Raw genomic sequence first — 20,026 nt, 5'->3', positions numbered from 1 at the left:
AACAAAAAAACAACTTGTGTTATGGTCTAACCCTTCGCATTAAAGTAATTGAATTAGATTAATGCAGGATGATGTTACCGTAACCCGCCCAAAGTAGGGAGTCGAACCCCAATCACCCTCTTCACTTTGTCTTGGGAGCCACAAGATTATGAACTCAAACTAATAATCACAACGAGTTAAGTAAAACAAAAATGAAATGAGTATTTAAAGTTGAGACAAGCTGGTGAAACTAATCGAGAGGAAATAAATTTACGAAAAGTGGTGACATTCCACTGCAGCCATACTGCCATGCACCGAGCATGAGGGTTTCGAAACCCAAGCGGAGATTGTCAAAGGTGAATCGAGTGGCTCCGAGGAGAAGTGGACACTAATTTAGCAACTTGGCCAGATATCTGCTGCAAGCAGCCTCCTTTGTTTCTGTGAATCACATCGTTTCTAACTCTCCAAATTATGCAGTTCGTTGAGAAGATAAGAGAGCGAGCTTTAGTAGCGGCCCTTTTCGAGGCTGATTTTTGTAATACACCCGCTAGCCAATCCACTACATTGGCGTCATCATTGGTTATGAGACCCGTGATAAAAAGATGTCTCACAACTTTCTTCCTTACTTCTTTCAAAGACTCGCAATGAAAGAACAGATGCTGAGGGGTTTCAAGAGAGTTTCCCTTACATATGTGGCAGTTAAAAGATGCAGCCGGCAAAGAGGCGTGCCATGACGAGAGGACTGAGCCTGTTGTCAGGCAGCCCGTGACAACTCTCCATGCAAAATCACTTAGCTTTGAGCTGATATATGGGTCATGTACTGACTGCCACAGCTGAGCTTCATTTGTCAGTTGCATGGCACTTGTGTAATTCGGGTGTTTTATTGGACAAAAGGAGGGAATGTCTTTGTCTCTTTCTAACATGTGATTTAGCATCTGTTTAACTGTTGGGAGAACATTTTTACCAAACAAGTCCTTTGCTTCTTCCAGAATGATCTTGAACTTTTTGTACTGATCTACCAAATGCGGCGCCGTTGGCCCTTCGTTTAAAACGATCTTGTCTGGGAATAGAGGTCTAAGATATCGTGCCGCGTGGTATCTTACCAACTGGCTTACAGGGTGATCCCGCTGCGATGCCACTCTTTGCAAAGTCGAGTGCAGACAGAGACATCTAGCCCTGTATAGAACATGGTCTAGCCCCCACCCGCCTTTCTCTTTGGGCAAAAAAAATACCTCCTGTTTCACTCTTTGAGCGACCAGTGGGTACCACAAAAATTGAAAGCTGTGCTTTCTCAACGAGGTCACTGACTGTTTATCAGGCAGGTAAATGGAAGATAAATAGTGCAAAGTAGAAAAAATACAGCTGTTCAAAAAAATCACCTTTCCATTCAGTGTAAGTTTTCGACCTTTAGAGGATTGGATTTTGGTAACTGCCGCATGGCATTTCAGTTGCCAGTTGTATGACGCGACTTCCTTGCCGCTTGAAAAGAAAAAAAAGATCCCACAAAACTTCAACTTGTCTACTACCAAACCGCTAACCTCTGAGTGTTGAGAGTGGTTCTCTCTAGTTAATACTTTTGTCTTATTGACATTGAGTGAACTTCCACTAAAAAGCTCGAACTTTTTGAACAATTTAAAAACAATTTGCACTGATGATAAATGCCGGCTCAAAATCAAAACATCATCTGCATAGGCGAGGTATTTTACAGGCCTTGGAATAGCTGGGGAAGAAATTCCTTCTATTGTCTGCTCATTGTCTATGTATCTTAGGACAGGCTCGAGGTAGATTGCATATAGGAGTGGAGATAAGGGGCGCCCTTGGCGTACACCACGTGTTACGCTGATATTTTCAGTAAGATGCCCATTAATAAGTAGCTTTGTCGAGATCTTATCATAAATTGTTTCTATTGTTCTTACTATGCTTTCATCCACCCCCATTCTTCTGAGTACCCGAAATAAGAAGCTATGGTCTACCTTGTCGAATGCCTTCTCCTGGTCAAGGGACATGCAAGTGAAGTTCTTAGTGGGAAATTTAGTTTCGAGAGCAATCATGTCTCTAAGGGTAAGCACATTGTCTGTGATGGTTCTCCCTTTCAAAGAGCAAGTCTGCCTGTTGCCTATACAAGGATTAACTGCTGTTTGTGTGCTGGTCGCTAAATATTTAGCTAGCAGTTTATAATCGACATTAAGGAGGGCTATTGGCCTTTTGTTTTCAGGTAATTCGGGGTCTCCCGGTTTGCTAATGAGTATAGTTATTGACTCAGCCATTGTTTGTGGAAAATAATCCCCTCTCACTATCTCGTTAAAGACAGAGGTGAGGTCTGAAAGGATTAAAAATGAGAGCCTTTTATAGAACTCGCTAGGGAGTCCATCTGGGCCTGGAGTTTTATTGCTAGCCATGGTTGACAATGCGAGCTTCACCTCTTCCTCTGTAACATAAGGAATGTAATCTGACTCATCTCGCTGGCTAAGATGTAATGCTTCGAGTAGCGTATCTCCGAAATAGCTGTCACTGGCGTTACAAACATGCTTTTTGTATAATCGAGTGTAAAATTGTTTGTACACAGTGCTTATATCTTTCGATTCGGTTACACTCAGCCCTTGCTCATTTTTAACCGAGTTTATCACCTGACTTTTCCTCCTGTCTCTGAGCTTAGCAAAGAAGAAAGGGGTACATTTCTCGTCGTTTTCAACCAAATTTTCTCTCGATCTGATTTTGATACCGTCAACCTTTTTCCATTGTACTTCTCTAAGTTGGTCTTTAAGAGATCTCAGCTCTTGATAATTAGGTGAATTCGATGACTGCTGAATGAGTATTTTATCAACGAGATCTTGTTCCCGTTTACTCTGAGCCGCTTTAGCGGCTGAACAGTATTTCTGAATGAAAGATCTCGTTCTACGCTTGATCGATTCCCACCATTCACCTATTGTGCTGTAAGCATTCCGAAGTGTTTGCCATTTGCCATAAGCTTCCGCGTATTTTGCTATAAAGTCCTCATTGTCGAGGACTGCTGTATTTAGCTTCCAATAACCTGGGCCGATTTGAGGTTTGTTCTCATCGAAAGAGGGTGAACTAATGGCTAGGCCTACTATGTCATGGTCAGAGAAAAATATAGGTTTCTGGCTAAAAAGGCAGTTAGCTCGCGATGGAGTGTAAAACCTATCTAATCTGCTAGAGGTGCAGTTGTCTTCAGACGTCCATGTAACGGAAAAAGCCCTAGGGTTATCAAGACGCCATTGATCGACGAGGCCAAAACCATCAACCAGAGTTCTCAATTCACTACCTCCTATATATGTCGTTGTATTCAATGATTTAGACCGATGTTCCAAAGAAGGATTATCTACACAATTAAAATCTCCTGCTAAAACATTCTCATGATCTAAAGAGAAGTGAGGGCCGACTTCTAAAAAAAAAGATTTTCTTTCAGGAGGGCTGTTAGGAGCATAAACATTTATAATCCTAAGATTAGATTTTCCAAAGGTGACCAGAGCGGAAACGACTCTACCGTCTGTGTCAGAGAGTTTATCTGACAAAAGAAACGACTTGCCTTTAATTAGTATGGCAACTCCTCTACCATTACTTGAGCCAGGACTATAGAAGCATTGTGTCTGAACCCAATTAAAAGTGTGACCATGAGTCTCTTGCAACAAAAGGATGTCAAAATCGCTACTTTGAAAAAAGATCTTAAAATCTTGCAGCTTGGAGTGTGAACTCATGCCTCGCACATTAACGGTTGCAATTTTAAGGCTAGCCATGATGAAAAGGTTAAAAGTAGAAAAAATCAAAAAGGGAGCCAAAAGGTCAGATGGTAAGTCAGTGAAAGACGATAAAAAGGTGAATGACAAAACTGGCTGCATCGACTGAGAGCTATATCTGCGCCTGGCTCTTACGACCAACACTTCTAGTGGAAGCTTTCGACAGTTTATTCTCGGTAGACTTTTTTAAAGCTTTTTGGTTACCGGACCCCTGCTTGTTGCCATTGTTATTAACGAGCGGTGCACTCGGGCGTCTACCACTTTGCCCGGTGCTCTTTCCTTTTGGTTGTTCCTTGGGAGTTTCCATGTCTTCTGTAGCGCAAGGCTGTGACTCATCAATTACTAACGGTTCCGAGTCAGAGTCACTCGCATTTTCGGTCTCTTTTGCTTCTAGTGATGTCTGCGTGTTGAATAGGTCAGGGCTCTGAGGCTGCGAAACATCGTCATCTTTTGAGGTTGGCTCAAAAGAAGTAGTGGCAATTTCCTGCGCGAGATCTTGTGTTGAAATTGGCGGTGAGGTAACCTGTTGGGTTTTAGCCTTGTTCACATAGCTGTTGGGGCATTGACTAAAAAGATGTCCTTCTGCCTCGCATATCACACAAAACTGTTGATTTTTGCAAGCTCGCGCCACATGCCCTTCTTGAAAACACCTGTTACATCTAATTACGTCACAAGACTCCGAAGTGTGACCTTTTCGTTGGCATTTCAAACAAGTCTTGACCTGTCCACTATACCTCACCCATACATATCGAGATCCAAATTGTATAGTAGATGGGATGTTCATACCCTCGTACATTTCCATCTTGAATTGTCTTACCCCGTTGTAAACGTCTACATCTTTGTACTTAAGCCTCCTGCTATCAACGATCTTGCCATACTTATTGAGGACACCCCGCAATGCCTCATCAGTGAGCTCATGCGGCGCATTAACCACCGTAACTACTTTCGTTTGGGAAAAATCACCAAACACTTCATACGTACCATCTTTCAACATAGCCTGCCCAGCTGCTTTCAGCTTCGGGACGTCGGCAAAAGAAACTTCATAGCCTAAGCTCGTTCGTTGAACACATTCGAGATCAGAAACTGCAATTTTGATATGGTTCAACAAGTAATCAAACACGACTTTGTCGCTGTCCAATTTAGCTGACTCAGATTTGGTCTTCAACATCAAGGTTCTAGTCATGTTTCTAAAAGCCATCACCCCTACTGTCTAGTACAAACTATCCAACTCATAAAATTATTGAAAAAGAAAAACTTGGCTTGCAATAGAGAAATAATCTAATCAATTAGTTAAAGTGAAAACGAAGGATGATCTAACACCCTGAAAAAATCCACCGACACTGGCCCAGCCTTTAAGAAGGCTCGAAAACCAATGACCCGGTAGGAAACTTACACCCGAAAAAGAAAAAAGGTACTTTCTTTAGTAAAAGGCGAAAGATTTATGCGTGGATATGAAGAGAAACCAGAGTTAGTCGATAGTATGAAGTTTTTCGAGTGATGATAATTGATTCTTTTCGAGTTGAGTGTCAAACGCGAATAGTTTTACATCGTATATACAGTTATAACATGAACTAAAATTTTCAAAATGATTCGTTACGCAAATATTTGCTATATTAATTCGTTTGATAAAATTTAAAAATACGTAAAATTAATTAAAATTTTGCGCGAACTACAATATTCGCTGCGCAGGGGAGGCGAAAACCAATTTTAATCGATTCAATTCAGGTGGAATATTTTATAGAATTTATTCTACTGTAACGGGTTGACAAAGGAAATCAACGGGCGAAAGGACTCCTCCCGAACGGAATAATGCGATCGATATGGACGCAAAGAGTGGGAGAAGTGCCGCCAGACAAAGAAACAGCCAGTCAGCCGGCTCAGATCTTAACCACGAAAGGTGCGCTTTGATATTCATTACATAATACGCTTTCAGATGAATTCGTATCCGCGGTGCGCCGCTACCAGCTTCTAAACCCGAAATATTTAGAGTGGTTATAAAATGTTATTAAGCGAAGTAGCGAGGCGAATATCGTGCGAAGACATGCAAAAGAAAAAACTAATGTTTATGAGACCGCGAGCTATCCGATGAGTGTTAAGCCGCTACGCAGTCGTAGAAGTTTAGATGAAAGATTCGGCGAGCTAGGCACATTTTACGCTGTAGCAAAAGACGTAAGACTCTAAGCCACTGTCACGTTTAGTTCAACCGAGACGCTCCATTAAATCGTTGTTTGCCGGGTTAATATTAAAAAAAACTATAAAGCCTAGTAATATAATCTAGTTCGATAATAATACCATCGACGCGGCAAAAGCTTAACGATTGTAAAACAAAAAAATGTTATAAGGAAACTTTAAGACTCGAAATTCGGTAATACGCCTTTACTTACTACCGCCAGTTCTTCTCCGATGATCGAGTGTGTGGAAAATATATATCGAGCCGGAGAAAGTACTCCATCCAATCTTGCCCTTAAAAAGTTTCATTATTACCCTCTTATAGAGGGTGTCAAAAATAAGTCTATAGACTCATTGTAATGTTCCTCTCCACGGAAATCTTTAGTAAAAGGCGAAAGATTTATGCGTGGATATGAAGAGAAACCAGAGTTAGTCGATAGTATGAAGTTTTTCGAGTGATGATAATTGATTCTTTTCGAGTTGAGTGTCAAACGCGAATAGTTTTACATCGTATATACAGTTATAACATGAACTAAAATTTTCAAAATGATTCGTTACGCAAATATTTGCTATATTAATTCGTTTGATAAAATTTAAAAATACGTAAAATTAATTAAAATTTTGCGCGAACTACAATATTCGCTGCGCAGGGGAGGCGAAAACCAATTTTAATCGATTCAATTCAGGTGGAATATTTTATAGAATTTATTCTACTGTAACGGGTTGACAAAGGAAATCAACGGGCGAAAGGACTCCTCCCGAACGGAATAATGCGATCGATATGGACGCAAAGAGTGGGAGAAGTGCCGCCAGACAAAGAAACAGCCAGTCAGCCGGCTCAGATCTTAACCACGAAAGGTGCGCTTTGATATTCATTACATAATACGCTTTCAGATGAATTCGTATCCGCGGTGCGCCGCTACCAGCTTCTAAACCCGAAATATTTAGAGTGGTTATAAAATGTTATTAAGCGAAGTAGCGAGGCGAATATCGTGCGAAGACATGCAAAAGAAAAAACTAATGTTTATGAGACCGCGAGCTATCCGATGAGTGTTAAGCCGCTACGCAGTCGTAGAAGTTTAGATGAAAGATTCGGCGAGCTAGGCACATTTTACGCTGTAGCAAAAGACGTAAGACTCTAAGCCACTGTCACGTTTAGTTCAACCGAGACGCTCCATTAAATCGTTGTTTGCCGGGTTAATATTAAAAAAAACTATAAAGCCTAGTAATATAATCTAGTTCGATAATAATACCATCGACGCGGCAAAAGCTTAACGATTGTAAAACAAAAAAATGTTATAAGGAAACTTTAAGACTCGAAATTCGGTAATACGCCTTTACTTACTACCGCCAGTTCTTCTCCGATGATCGAGTGTGTGGAAAATATATATCGAGCCGGAGAAAGTACTCCATCCAATCTTGCCCTTAAAAAGTTTCATTATTACCCTCTTATAGAGGGTGTCAAAAATAAGTCTATAGACTCATTGTAATGTTCCTCTCCACGGAAATCTTTAGTAAAAGGCGAAAGATTTATGCGTGGATATGAAGAGAAACCAGAGTTAGTCGATAGTATGAAGTTTTTCGAGTGATGATAATTGATTCTTTTCGAGTTGAGTGTCAAACGCGAATAGTTTTACATCGTATATACAGTTATAACATGAACTAAAATTTTCAAAATAATTCGTTACGCAAATATTTGCTATATTAATTCGTTTGATAAAATTTAAAAATACGTAAAATTAATTAAAATTTTGCGCGAACTACAATATTCGCTGCGCAGGGGAGGCGAAAACCAATTTTAATCGATTCAATTCAGGTGGAATATTTTATAGAATTTATTCTACTGTAACGGGTTGACAAAGGAAATCAACGGGCGAAAGGACTCCTCCCGAACGGAATAATGCGATCGATATGGACGCAAAGAGTGGGAGAAGTGCCGCCAGACAAAGAAACAGCCAGTCAGCCGGCTCAGATCTTAACCACGAAAGGTGCGCTTTGATATTCATTACATAATACGCTTTCAGATGAATTCGTATCCGCGGTGCGCCGCTACCAGCTTCTAAACCCGAAATATTTAGAGTGGTTATAAAATGTTATTAAGCGAAGTAGCGAGGCGAATATCGTGCGAAGACATGCAAAAGAAAAAAACTAATGTTTATGAGACCGCGAGCTATCCGATGAGTGTTAAGCCGCTACGCAGTCGTAGAAGTTTAGATGAAAGATTCGGCGAGCTAGGCACATTTTACGCTGTAGCAAAAGACGTAAGACTCTAAGCCACTGTCACGTTTAGTTCAACTGAGACGCTCCATTAAATCGTTGTTTGCCGGGTTAATATTAAAAAAAACTATAAAGCCTAGTAATATAATCTAGTTCGATAATAATACCATCGACGCGGCAAAAGCTTAACGATTGTAAAACAAAAAAATGTTATAAGGAAACTTTAAGACTCGAAATTCGGTAATACGCCTTTACTTACTACCGCCAGTTCTTCTCCGATGATCGAGTGTGTGGAAAATATATATCGAGCCGGAGAAAGTACTCCATCCAATCTTGCCCTTAAAAAGTTTCATTATTACCCTCTTATAGAGGGTGTCAAAAATAAGTCTATAGACTCATTGTAATGTTCCTCTCCACGGAAATCTTTAGTAAAAGGCGAAAGATTTATGCGTGGATATGAAGAGAAACCAGAGTTAGTCGATAGTATGAAGTTTTTCGAGTGATGATAATTGATTCTTTTCGAGTTGAGTGTCAAACGCGAATAGTTTTACATCGTATATACAGTTATAACATGAACTAAAATTTTCAAAATAATTCGTTACGCAAATATTTGCTATATTAATTCGTTTGATAAAATTTAAAAATACGTAAAATTAATTAAAATTTTGCGCGAACTACAATATTCGCTGCGCAGGGGAGGCGAAAACCAATTTTAATCGATTCAATTCAGGTGGAATATTTTATAGAATTTATTCTACTGTAACGGGTTGACAAAGGAAATCAACGGGCGAAAGGACTCCTCCCGAACGGAATAATGCGATCGATATGGACGCAAAGAGTGGGAGAAGTGCCGCCAGACAAAGAAACAGCCAGTCAGCCGGCTCAGATCTTAACCACGAAAGGTGCGCTTTGATATTCATTACATAATACGCTTTCAGATGAATTCGTATCCGCGGTGCGCCGCTACCAGCTTCTAAACCCGAAATATTTAGAGTGGTTATAAAATGTTATTAAGCGAAGTAGCGAGGCGAATATCGTGCGAAGACATGCAAAAGAAAAAAACTAATGTTTATGAGACCGCGAGCTATCTGATGAGTGTTAAGCCGCTACGCAGTCGTAGAAGTTTAGATGAAAGATTCGGCGAGCTAGGCACATTTTACGCTGTAGCAAAAGACGTAAGACTCTAAGCCACTGTCACGTTTAGTTCAACCGAGACGCTCCATTAAATCGTTGTTTGCCGGGTTAATATTAAAAAAAACTATAAAGCCTAGTAATATAATCTAGTTCGATAATAATACCATCGACACGGCAAAAGCTTAACGATTGTAAAACAAAAAAATGTTATAAGGAAACTTTAAGACTCGAAATTCGGTAATACGCCTTTACTTACTACCGCCAGTTCTTCTCCGATGATCGAGTGTGTGGAAAATATATATCGAGCCGGAGAAAGTACTCCATCCAATCTTGCCCTTAAAAAGTTTCATTATTACCCTCTTATAGAGGGTGTCAAAAATAAGTCTATAGACTCATTGTAATGTTCCTCTCCACGGAAATCTTTAGTAAAAGGCGAAAGATTTATGCGTGGATATGAAGAGAAACCAGAGTTAGTCGATAGTATGAAGTTTTTCGAGTGATGATAATTGATTCTTTTCGAGTTGAGTGTCAAACGCGAATAGTTTTACATCGTATATACAGTTATAACATGAACTAAAATTTTCAAAATGATTCGTTACGCAAATATTTGCTATATTAATTCGTTTGATAAAATTTAAAAATACGTAAAATTAATTAAAATTTTGCGCGAACTACAATATTCGCTGCGCAGGGGAGGCGAAAACCAATTTTAATCGATTCAATTCAGGTGGAATATTTTATAGAATTTATTCTACTGTAACGGGTTGACAAAGGAAATCAACGGGCGAAAGGACTCCTCCCGAACGGAATAATGCGATCGATATGGACGCAAAGAGTGGGAGAAGTGCCGCCAGACAAAGAAACAGCCAGTCAGCCGGCTCAGATCTTAACCACGAAAGGTGCGCTTTGATATTCATTACATAATACGCTTTCAGATGAATTCGTATCGCGGTGCGCCGCTACCAGCTTCTAAACCCGAAATATTTAGAGTGGTTATAAAATGTTATTAAGCGAAGTAGCGAGGCGAATATCGTGCGAAGACATGCAAAAGAAAAAAACTAATGTTTATGAGACCGCGAGCTATCCGATGAGTGTTAAGCCGCTACGCAGTCGTAGAAGTTTAGATGAAAGATTCGGCGAGCTAGGCACATTTTACGCTGTAGCAAAAGACGTAAGACTCTAAGCCGCTGTCACGTTTAGTTCAACCGAGACGCTCCATTAAATCGTTGTTTGCCGGGTTAATATTAAAAAAAACTATAAAGCCTAGTAATATAATCTAGTTCGATAATAATACCATCGACGCGGCAAAAGCTTAACGATTGTAAAACAAAAAAATGTTATAAGGAAACTTTAAGACTCGAAATTCGGTAATACGCCTTTACTTACTACCGCCAGTTCTTCTCCGATGATCGAGTGTGTGGAAAATATATATCGAGCCGGAGAAAGTACTCCATCCAATCTTGCCCTTAAAAAGTTTTATTATTACCCTCTTATAGAGGGTGTCAAAAATAAGTCTATAGACTCATTGTAATGTTCCTCTCCACGGAAATCTTTAGTAAAAGGCGAAAGATTTATGCGTGGATATGAAGAGAAACCAGAGTTAGTCGATAGTATGAAGTTTTTCGAGTGATGATAATTGATTCTTTTCGAGTTGAGTGTCAAACGCGAATAGTTTTACATCGTATATACAGTTATAACATGAACTAAAATTTTCAAAATGATTCGTTACGCAAATATTTGCTATATTAATTCGTTTGATAAAATTTAAAAATACGTAAAATTAATTAAAATTTTGCGCGAACTACAATATTCGCTGCGCAGGGGAGGCGAAAACCAATTTTAATCGATTCAATTCAGGTGGAATATTTTATAGAATTTATTCTACTGTAACGGGTTGACAAAGGAAATCAACGGGCGAAAGGACTCCTCCCGAACGGAATAATGCGATCGATATGGACGCAAAGAGTGGGAGAAGTGCCGCCAGACAAAGAAACAGCCAGTCAGCCGGCTCAGATCTTAACCACGAAAGGTGCGCTTTGATATTCATTACATAATACGCTTTCAGATGAATTCGTATCCGCGGTGCGCCGCTACCAGCTTCTAAACCCGAAATATTTAGAGTGGTTATAAAATGTTATTAAGCGAAGTAGCGAGGCGAATATCGTGCGAAGACATGCAAAAGAAAAAACTAATGTTTATGAGACCGCGAGCTATCCGATGAGTGTTAAGCCGCTACGCAGTCGTAGAAGTTTAGATGAAAGATTCGGCGAGCTAGGCACATTTTACGCTGTAGCAAAAGACGTAAGACTCTAAGCCACTGTCACGTTTAGTTCAACCGAGACGCTCCATTAAATCGTTGTTTGCCGGGTTAATATTAAAAAAAACTATAAAGCCTAGTAATATAATCTAGTTCGATAATAATACCATCGACGCGGCAAAAGCTTAACGATTGTAAAACAAAAAAATGTTATAAGGAAACTTTAAGACTCGAAATTCGGTAATACGCCTTTACTTACTACCGCCAGTTCTTCTCCGATGATCGAGTCTGTGGAAAATATATATCGAGCCGGAGAAAGTACTCCATCCAATCTTGCCCTTAAAAAGTTTTATTATTACCCTCTTATAGAGGGTGTCAAAAATAAGTCTATAGACTCATTGTAATGTTCCTCTCCACGGAAATCTTTAGTAAAAGGCAAAAGATTTATGCGTGGATATGAAGAGAAACCAGAGTTAGTCGATAGTATGAAGTTTTTCGAGTGATGATAATTGATTCTTTTCGAGTTGAGTGTCAAACGCGAATAGTTTTACATCGTATATACAGTTATAACATGAACTAAAATTTTCAAAATAATTCGTTACGCAAATATTTGCTATATTAATTCGTTTGATAAAATTTAAAAATACGTAAAATTAATTAAAATTTTGCGCGAACTACAATATTCGCTGCGCAGGGGAGGCGAAAACCAATTTTAATCGATTCAATTCAGGTGGAATATTTTATAGAATTTATTCTACTGTAACGGGTTGACACAGGAAATCAACGGGCGAAAGGACTCCTCCCGAACGGAATAATCCGATCGATATGGACGCAAAGAGTGGGAGAAGTGCCGCCAGACAAAGAAACAGCCAGTCAGCCGGCTCAGATCTTAACCACGAAAGGTGCGCTTTGATATTCATTACATAATACGCTTTCAGATGAATTCGTATCCGCGGTGCGCCGCTACCAGCTTCTAAACCCGAAATATTTAGAGTGGTTATAAAATGTTATTAAGCGAAGTAGCGAGGCGAATATCGTGCGAAGACATGCAAAAGAAAAAAACTAATGTTTATGAGACCGCGAGCTATCCGATGAGTGTTAAGCCGCTACGCAGTCGTAGAAGTTTAGATGAAAGATTCGGCGAGCTAGGCACATTTTACGCTGTAGCAAAAGACGTAAGACTCTAAGCCACTGTCACGTTTAGTTCAACCGAGACGCTCCATTAAATCGTTGTTTGCCGGGTTAATATTAAAAAAAACTATAAAGCCTAGTAATATAATCTAGTTCGATAATAATACCATCGACGCGGCAAAAGCTTAACGATTGTAAAACAAAAAAATGTTATAAGGAAACTTTAAGACTCGAAATTCGGTAATACGCCTTTACTTACTACCGCCAGTTCTTCTCCGATGATCGAGTGTGTGGAAAATATATATCGAGCCGGAGAAAGTACTCCATCCAATCTTGCCCTTAAAAAGTTTCATTATTACCCTCTTATAGAGGGTGTCAAAAATAAGTCTATAGACTCATTGTAATGTTCCTCTCCACGGAAATCTTTAGTAAAAGGCGAAAGATTTATGCGTGGATATGAAGAGAAACCAGAGTTAGTCGATAGTATGAAGTTTTTCGAGTGATGATAATTGATTCTTTTCGAGTTGAGTGTCAAACGCGAATAGTTTTACATCGTATATACAGTTATAACATGAACTAAAATTTTCAAAATGATTCGTTACGCAAATATTTGCTATATTAATTCGTTTGATAAAATTTAAAAATACGTAAAATTAATTAAAATTTTGCGCGAACTACAATATTCGCTGCGCAGGGGAGGCGAAAACCAATTTTAATCGATTCAATTCAGGTGGAATATTTTATAGAATTTATTCTACTGTAACGGGTTGACAAAGGAAATCAACGGGCGAAAGGACTCCTCCCGAACGGAATAATGCGATCGATATGGACGCAAAGAGTGGGAAAAGTGCCGCCAGACAAAGAAACAGCCAGTCAGCCGGCTCAGATCTTAACCACGAAAGGTGCGCTTTGATATTCATTACATAATACGCTTTCAGATGAATTCGTATCCGCGGTGCGCCGCTACCAGCTTCTAAACCCGAAATATTTAGAGTGGTTATAAAATGTTATTAAGCGAAGTAGCGAGGCGAATATCGTGCGAAGACATGCAAAAGAAAAAACTAATGTTTATGAGACCGCGAGCTATCCGATGAGTGTTAAGCCGCTACGCAGTCGTAGAAGTTTAGATGAAAGATTCGGCGAGCTAGGCACATTTTACGCTGTAGCAAAAGACGTAAGACTCTAAGCCACTGTCACGTTTAGTTCAACCGAGACGCTCCATTAAATCGTTGTTTGCCGGGTTAATATTAAAAAAAACTATAAAGCCTAGTAATATAATCTAGTTCGATAATAATACCATCGACGCGGCAAAAGCTTAACGATTGTAAAACAAAAAAATGTTATAAGGAAACTTTAAGACTCGAAATTCGGTAATACGCCTTTACTTACTACCGCCAGTTCTTCTCCGATGATCGAGTGTGTGGAAAATATATATCGAGCCGGAGAAAGTACTCCATCCAATCTTGCCCTTAAAAAGTTTCATTATTACCCTCTTATAGAGGGTGTCAAAAATAAGTCTATAGACTCATTGTAATGTTCCTCTCCACGGAAATCTTTAGTAAAAGGCTTTTTTAAGTTAAAGCACAACAAAAAACAACTTGTGTTATGGTCTAACCCTTCGCATTAAAGTAATTGAATTAGATTAATGCAGGATGATGTTACCGTAACCCGCCCAAAGTAGGGAGTCGAACCCCAATCACCCTCTTCACTTTGTCTTGGGAGCCACAAGATTATGAACTCAAACTAATAATCACAACGAGTTAAGTAAAACAAAAATGAAATGAGTATTTAAAGTTGAGACAAGCTGGTGAAACTAATCGAGAGGAAATAAATTTACGAAAAGTGGTGACATTCCACTGCAGCCATACTGCCATGCACCGAGCATGAGGGTTTCGAAACCCAAGCGGAGATTGTCAAAGGTGAATCGAGTCTCTTTATTTAGAGAATCTTTAGTAAAAGGCGAAAGATTTATGCGTGGATATGAAGAGAAACCAGAGTTAGTCGATAGTATGAAGTTTTTCGAGTGATGATAATTGATTCTTTTCGAGTTGAGTGTCAAACGCGAATAGTTTTACATCGTATATACAGTTATAACATGAACTAAAATTTTCAAAATAATTCGTTACGCAAATATTTGCTATATTAATTCGTTTGATAAAATTTAAAAATACGTAAAATTAATTAAAATTTTGCGCGAACTACAATATTCGCTGCGCAGGGGAGGCGAAAACCAATTTTAATCGATTCAATTCAGGTGGAATATTTTATAGAATTTATTCTACTGTAACGGGTTGACAAAGGAAATCAACGGGCGAAAGGACTCCTCCCGAACGGAATAATGCGATCGATATGGACGCAAAGAGTGGGAGAAGTGCCGCCAGACAAAGAAACAGCCAGTCAGCCGGCTCAGATCTTAACCACGAAAGGTGCGCTTTGATATTCATTACATAATACGCTTTCAGATGAATTCGTATCCGCGGTGTGCCGCTACCAGCTTCTAAACCCGAAATATTTAGAGTGGTTATAAAATGTTATTAAGCGAAGTAGCGAGGCGAATATCGTGCGAAGACATGCAAAAGAAAAAAACTAATGTTTATGAGACCGCGAGCTATCCGATGAGTGTTAAGCCGCTACGCAGTCGTAGAAGTTTAGATGAAAGATTCGGCGAGCTAGGCACATTTTACGCTGTAGCAAAAGACGTAAGACTCTAAGCCACTGTCACGTTTAGTTCAACCGAGACGCTCCATTAAATCGTTGTTTGCCGGGTTAATATTAAAAAAAACTATAAAGCCTAGTAATATAATCTAGTTCGATAATAATACCATCGACGCGGCAAAAGCTTAACGATTGTAAAACAAAAAAATGTTATAAGGAAACTTTAAGACTCGAAATTCGGTAATACGCCTTTACTTACTACCGCCAGTTCTTCTCCGATGATCGAGTGTGTGGAAAATATATATCGAGCCGGAGAAAGTACTCCATCCAATCTTGCCCTTAAAAAGTTTCATTATTACCCTCTTATAGAGGGTGTCAAAAATAAGTCTATAGACTCATTGTAATGTTCCTCTCCACGGAAATCTTTAGTAAAAGGCGAAAGATTTATGCGTGGATATGAAGAGAAACCAGAGTTAGTCGATAGTATGAAGTTTTTCGAGTGATGATAATTGATTCTTTTCGAGTTGAGTGTCAAACGCGAATAGTTTTACATCGTATATACAGTTATAACATGAACTAAAATTTTCAAAATGATTCGTTACGCAAATATTTGCTATATTAATTCGTTTGATAAAATTTAAAAATACGTAAAATTAATTAAAATTTTGCGCGAACTACAATATTCGCTGCGCAGGGGAGGCGAAAACCAATTTTAATCGATTCAATTCAGGTGGAATATTTTATAGAATTTATTCTACTGTAACGGGTTGACAAAGGAAATCAACGGGCGAAAGGACTCCTCCCGAACGGAATAATGCGATCGATATGGACGCAAAGAGTGGGAGAAGTGCCGCCAAACAAAGAAACAGCCAGTCAGCCGGCTCAGATCTTAACCACGAAAGGTGCGCTTTGATATTCATTACATAATACGCTTTCAGATGAATTCGTATCCGCGGTGCGCCGCTACCAGCTTCTAAACCCGAAATATTTAGAGTGGTTATAAAATGTTATTAAGCGAAGTAGCGAGGCGAATATCGTGCGAAGACATGCAAAAGAAAAAACTAATGTTTATGAGACCGCGAGCTATCCGATGAGTGTTAAGCCGCTACGCAGTCGTAGAAGTTTAGATGAAAGATTCGGCGAGCTAGGCACATTTTACGCTGTAGCAAAAGACGTAAGACTCTAAGCCACTGTCACGTTTAGTTCAACCGAGACGCTCCATTAAATCGTTGTTTGCCGGGTTAATATTAAAAAAAACTATAAAACCTAGTAATATAATCTAGTTCGATAATAATACCATCGACGCGGCAAAAGCTTAACGATTGTAAAACAAAAAAATGTTATAAGGAAACTTTAAGACTCGAAATTCGGTAATACGCCTTTACTTACTACCGCCAGTTCTTCTCCGATGATCGAGTGTGTGGAAAATATATATCGAGCCGGAGAAAGTACTCCATCCAATCTTGCCCTTAAAAAGTTTCATTATTACCCTCTTATAGAGGGTGTCAAAAATAAGTCTATAGACTCATTGTAATGTTCCTCTCCACGGAAATCTTTAGTAAAAGGCGAAAGATTTATGCGTGGATATGAAGAGAAACCAGAGTTAGTCGATAGTATGAAGTTTTTCGAGTGATGATAATTGATTCTTTTCGAGTTGAGTGTCAAACGCGAATAGTTTTACATCGTATATACAGTTATAACATGAACTAAAATTTTCAAAATGATTCGTTACGCAAATATTTGCTATATTAATTCGTTTGATAAAATTTAAAAATACGTAAAATTAATTAAAATTTTGCGCGAACTACAATATTCGCTGCGCAGGGGAGGCGAAAACCAATTTTAATCGATTCAATTCAGGTGGAATATTTTATAGAATTTATTCTACTGTAACGGGTTGACAAAGGAAATCAACGGGCGAAAGGACTCCTCCCGAACGGAATAATGCGATCGATATGGACGCAAAGAGTGGGAAAAGTGCCGCCAGACAAAGAAACAGCCAGTCAGCCGGCTCAGATCTTAACCACGAAAGGTGCGCTTTGATATTCATTACATAATACGCTTTCAGATGAATTCGTATCCGCGGTGCGCCGCTACCAGCTTCTAAACCCGAAATATTTAGAGTGGTTATAAAATGTTATTAAGCGAAGTAGCGAGGCGAATATCGTGCGAAGACATGCAAAAGAAAAAACTAATGTTTATGAGACCGCGAGCTATCCGATGAGTGTTAAGCCGCTACGCAGTCGTAGAAGTTTAGATGAAAGATTCGGCGAGCTAGGCACATTTTACGCTGTAGCAAAAGACGTAAGACTCTAAGCCACTGTCACGTTTAGTTCAACCGAGACGCTCCATTAAATCGTTGTTTGCCGGGTTAATATTAAAAAAAACTATAAAGCCTAGTAATATAATCTAGTTCGATAATAATACCATCGACGCGGCAAAAGCTTAACGATTGTAAAACAAAAAAATGTTATAAGGAAACTTTAAGACTCGAAATTCGGTAATACGCCTTTACTTACTACCGCCAGTTCTTCTCCGATGATCGAGTGTGTGGAAAATATATATCGAGCCGGAGAAAGTACTCCATCCAATCTTGCCCTTAAAAAGTTTCATTATTACCCTCTTATAGAGGGTGTCAAAAATAAGTCTATAGACTCATTGTAATGTTCCTCTCCACGGAAATCTTTAGTAAAAGGCCTTTTTAAGTTAAAGCACAACAAAAAACAACTTGTGTTATGGTCTAACCCTTCGCATTAAAGTAATTGAATTAGATTAATGCAGGATGATGTTACCGTAACCCGCCCAAAGTAGGGAGTCGAACCCCAATCACCCTCTTCACTTTGTCTTGGGAGCCACAAGATTATGAACTCAAACTAATAATCACAACGAGTTAAGTAAAACAAAAATGAAATGAGTATTTAAAGTTGAGACAAGCTGGTGAAACTAATCGAGAGGAAATAAATTTACGAAAAGTGGTGACATTCCACTGCAGCCATACTGCCATGCACCGAGCATGAGGGTTTCGAAACCCAAGCGGAGATTGTCAAAGGTGAATCGAGTCTCTTTATTTAGAGAATCTTTAGTAAAAGGCGAAAGATTTATGCGTGGATATGAAGAGAAACCAGAGTTAGTCGATAGTATGAAGTTTTTCGAGTGATGATAATTGATTCTTTTCGAGTTGAGTGTCAAACGCGAATAGTTTTACATCGTATATACAGTTATAACATGAACTAAAATTTTCAAAATAATTCGTTACGCAAATATTTGCTATATTAATTCGTTTGATAAAATTTAAAAATACGTAAAATTAATTAAAATTTTGCGCGAACTACAATATTCGCTGCGCAGGGGAGGCGAAAACCAATTTTAATCGATTCAATTCAGGTGGAATATTTTATAGAATTTATTCTACTGTAACGGGTTGACAAAGGAAATCAACGGGCGAAAGGACTCCTCCCGAACGGAATAATGCGATCGATATGGACGCAAAGAGTGGGAGAAGTGCCGCCAGACAAAGAAACAGCCAGTCAGCCGGCTCAGATCTTAACCACGAAAGGTGCGCTTTGATATTCATTACATAATACGCTTTCAGATGAATTCGTATCCGCGGTGCGCCGCTACCAGCTTCTAAACCCGAAATATTTAGAGTGGTTATAAAATGTTATTAAGCGAAGTAGCGAGGCGAATATCGTGCGAAGACATGCAAAAGAAAAAAACTAATGTTTATGAGACCGCGAGCTATCCGATGAGTGTTAAGCCGCTACGCAGTCGTAGAAGTTTAGATGAAAGATTCGGCGAGCTAGGCACATTTTACGCTGTAGCAAAAGACGTAAGACTCTAAGCCACTGTCACGTTTAGTTCAACCGAGACGCTCCATTAAATCGTTGTTTGCCGGGTTAATATTAAAAAAAACTATAAAGCCTAGTAATATAATCTAGTTCGATAATAATACCATCGACGCGGCAAAAGCTTAACGATTGTAAAACAAAAAAATGTTATAAGGAAACTTTAAGACTCGAAATTCGGTAATACGCCTTTACTTACTACCGCCAGTTCTTCTCCGATGATCGAGTGTGTGGAAAATATATATCGAGCCGGAGAAAGTACTCCATCCAATCTTGCCCTTAAAAAGTTTCATTATTACCCTCTTATAGAGGGTGTCAAAAATAAGTCTATAGACTCATTGTAATGTTCCTCTCCACGGAAATCTTTAGTAAAAGGCGAAAGATTTATGCGTGGATATGAAGAGAAACCAGAGTTAGTCGATAGTATGAAGTTTTTCGAGTGATGATAATTGATTCTTTTCGAGTTGAGTGTCAAACGCGAATAGTTTTACATCGTATATACAGTTATAACATGAACTAAAATTTTCAAAATAATTCGTTACGCAAATATTTGCTATATTAATTCGTTTGATAAAATTTAAAAATACGTAAAATTAATTAAAATTTTGCGCGAACTACAATATTCGCTGCGCAGGGGAGGCGAAAACCAATTTTAATCGATTCAATTCAGGTGGAATATTTTATAGAATTTATTCTACTGTAACGGGTTGACAAAGGAAATCAACGGGCGAAAGGACTCCTCCCGAACGGAATAATGCGATCGATATGGACGCAAAGAGTGGGAGAAGTGCCGCCAGACAAAGAAACAGCCAGTCAGCCGGCTCAGATCTTAACCACGAAAGGTGCGCTTTGATATTCATTACATAATACGCTTTCAGATGAAT

General features: G+C 39.0%; 10 non-coding genes across 10 annotated transcripts; all 10 read right to left on the bottom strand.

Moving 5' to 3' along the window:
- Positions 1-6,216: 6,216 nt before the first annotated feature.
- On the bottom strand, positions 6,217-6,335 carry LOC137407424 (U5 spliceosomal RNA). The gene has a single exon (XR_010979960.1). It is a non-coding gene; the product is annotated as a U5 spliceosomal RNA (small nuclear RNA).
- Positions 6,336-7,346: 1,011 nt separating this feature from the next.
- Positions 7,347-7,465, bottom strand: LOC137407423 (U5 spliceosomal RNA). The gene has a single exon (XR_010979959.1). It is a non-coding gene; the product is annotated as a U5 spliceosomal RNA (small nuclear RNA).
- Positions 7,466-8,477: 1,012 nt separating this feature from the next.
- LOC137407422 (U5 spliceosomal RNA) lies at positions 8,478-8,596 on the bottom strand. Its single transcript, XR_010979958.1, has one exon. It is a non-coding gene; the product is annotated as a U5 spliceosomal RNA (small nuclear RNA).
- A 1,012-nt stretch (positions 8,597-9,608) lies between these two features.
- Positions 9,609-9,727, bottom strand: LOC137407421 (U5 spliceosomal RNA). Its single transcript, XR_010979957.1, has one exon. It is a non-coding gene; the product is annotated as a U5 spliceosomal RNA (small nuclear RNA).
- Positions 9,728-10,738: 1,011 nt separating this feature from the next.
- Positions 10,739-10,857, bottom strand: LOC137407420 (U5 spliceosomal RNA). The gene has a single exon (XR_010979956.1). It is a non-coding gene; the product is annotated as a U5 spliceosomal RNA (small nuclear RNA).
- A 1,011-nt stretch (positions 10,858-11,868) lies between these two features.
- On the bottom strand, positions 11,869-11,987 carry LOC137407442 (U5 spliceosomal RNA). Its single transcript, XR_010979977.1, has one exon. It is a non-coding gene; the product is annotated as a U5 spliceosomal RNA (small nuclear RNA).
- Positions 11,988-12,999: 1,012 nt separating this feature from the next.
- On the bottom strand, positions 13,000-13,118 carry LOC137407503 (U5 spliceosomal RNA). Its single transcript, XR_010980033.1, has one exon. It is a non-coding gene; the product is annotated as a U5 spliceosomal RNA (small nuclear RNA).
- A 2,536-nt stretch (positions 13,119-15,654) lies between these two features.
- On the bottom strand, positions 15,655-15,773 carry LOC137407502 (U5 spliceosomal RNA). The gene has a single exon (XR_010980032.1). It is a non-coding gene; the product is annotated as a U5 spliceosomal RNA (small nuclear RNA).
- Positions 15,774-16,784: 1,011 nt separating this feature from the next.
- On the bottom strand, positions 16,785-16,903 carry LOC137407501 (U5 spliceosomal RNA). Its single transcript, XR_010980031.1, has one exon. It is a non-coding gene; the product is annotated as a U5 spliceosomal RNA (small nuclear RNA).
- A 2,536-nt stretch (positions 16,904-19,439) lies between these two features.
- Positions 19,440-19,558, bottom strand: LOC137407500 (U5 spliceosomal RNA). Its single transcript, XR_010980030.1, has one exon. It is a non-coding gene; the product is annotated as a U5 spliceosomal RNA (small nuclear RNA).
- Positions 19,559-20,026: the final 468 nt, after the last annotated feature.

Source organism: Watersipora subatra, chromosome 10, assembly GCF_963576615.1.
Source record: "Watersipora subatra chromosome 10, tzWatSuba1.1, whole genome shotgun sequence".
Taxonomy (NCBI): domain Eukaryota; kingdom Metazoa; phylum Bryozoa; class Gymnolaemata; order Cheilostomatida; family Watersiporidae; genus Watersipora; species Watersipora subatra.
This window is presented reverse-complemented; position numbering and strand designations above follow the sequence as displayed.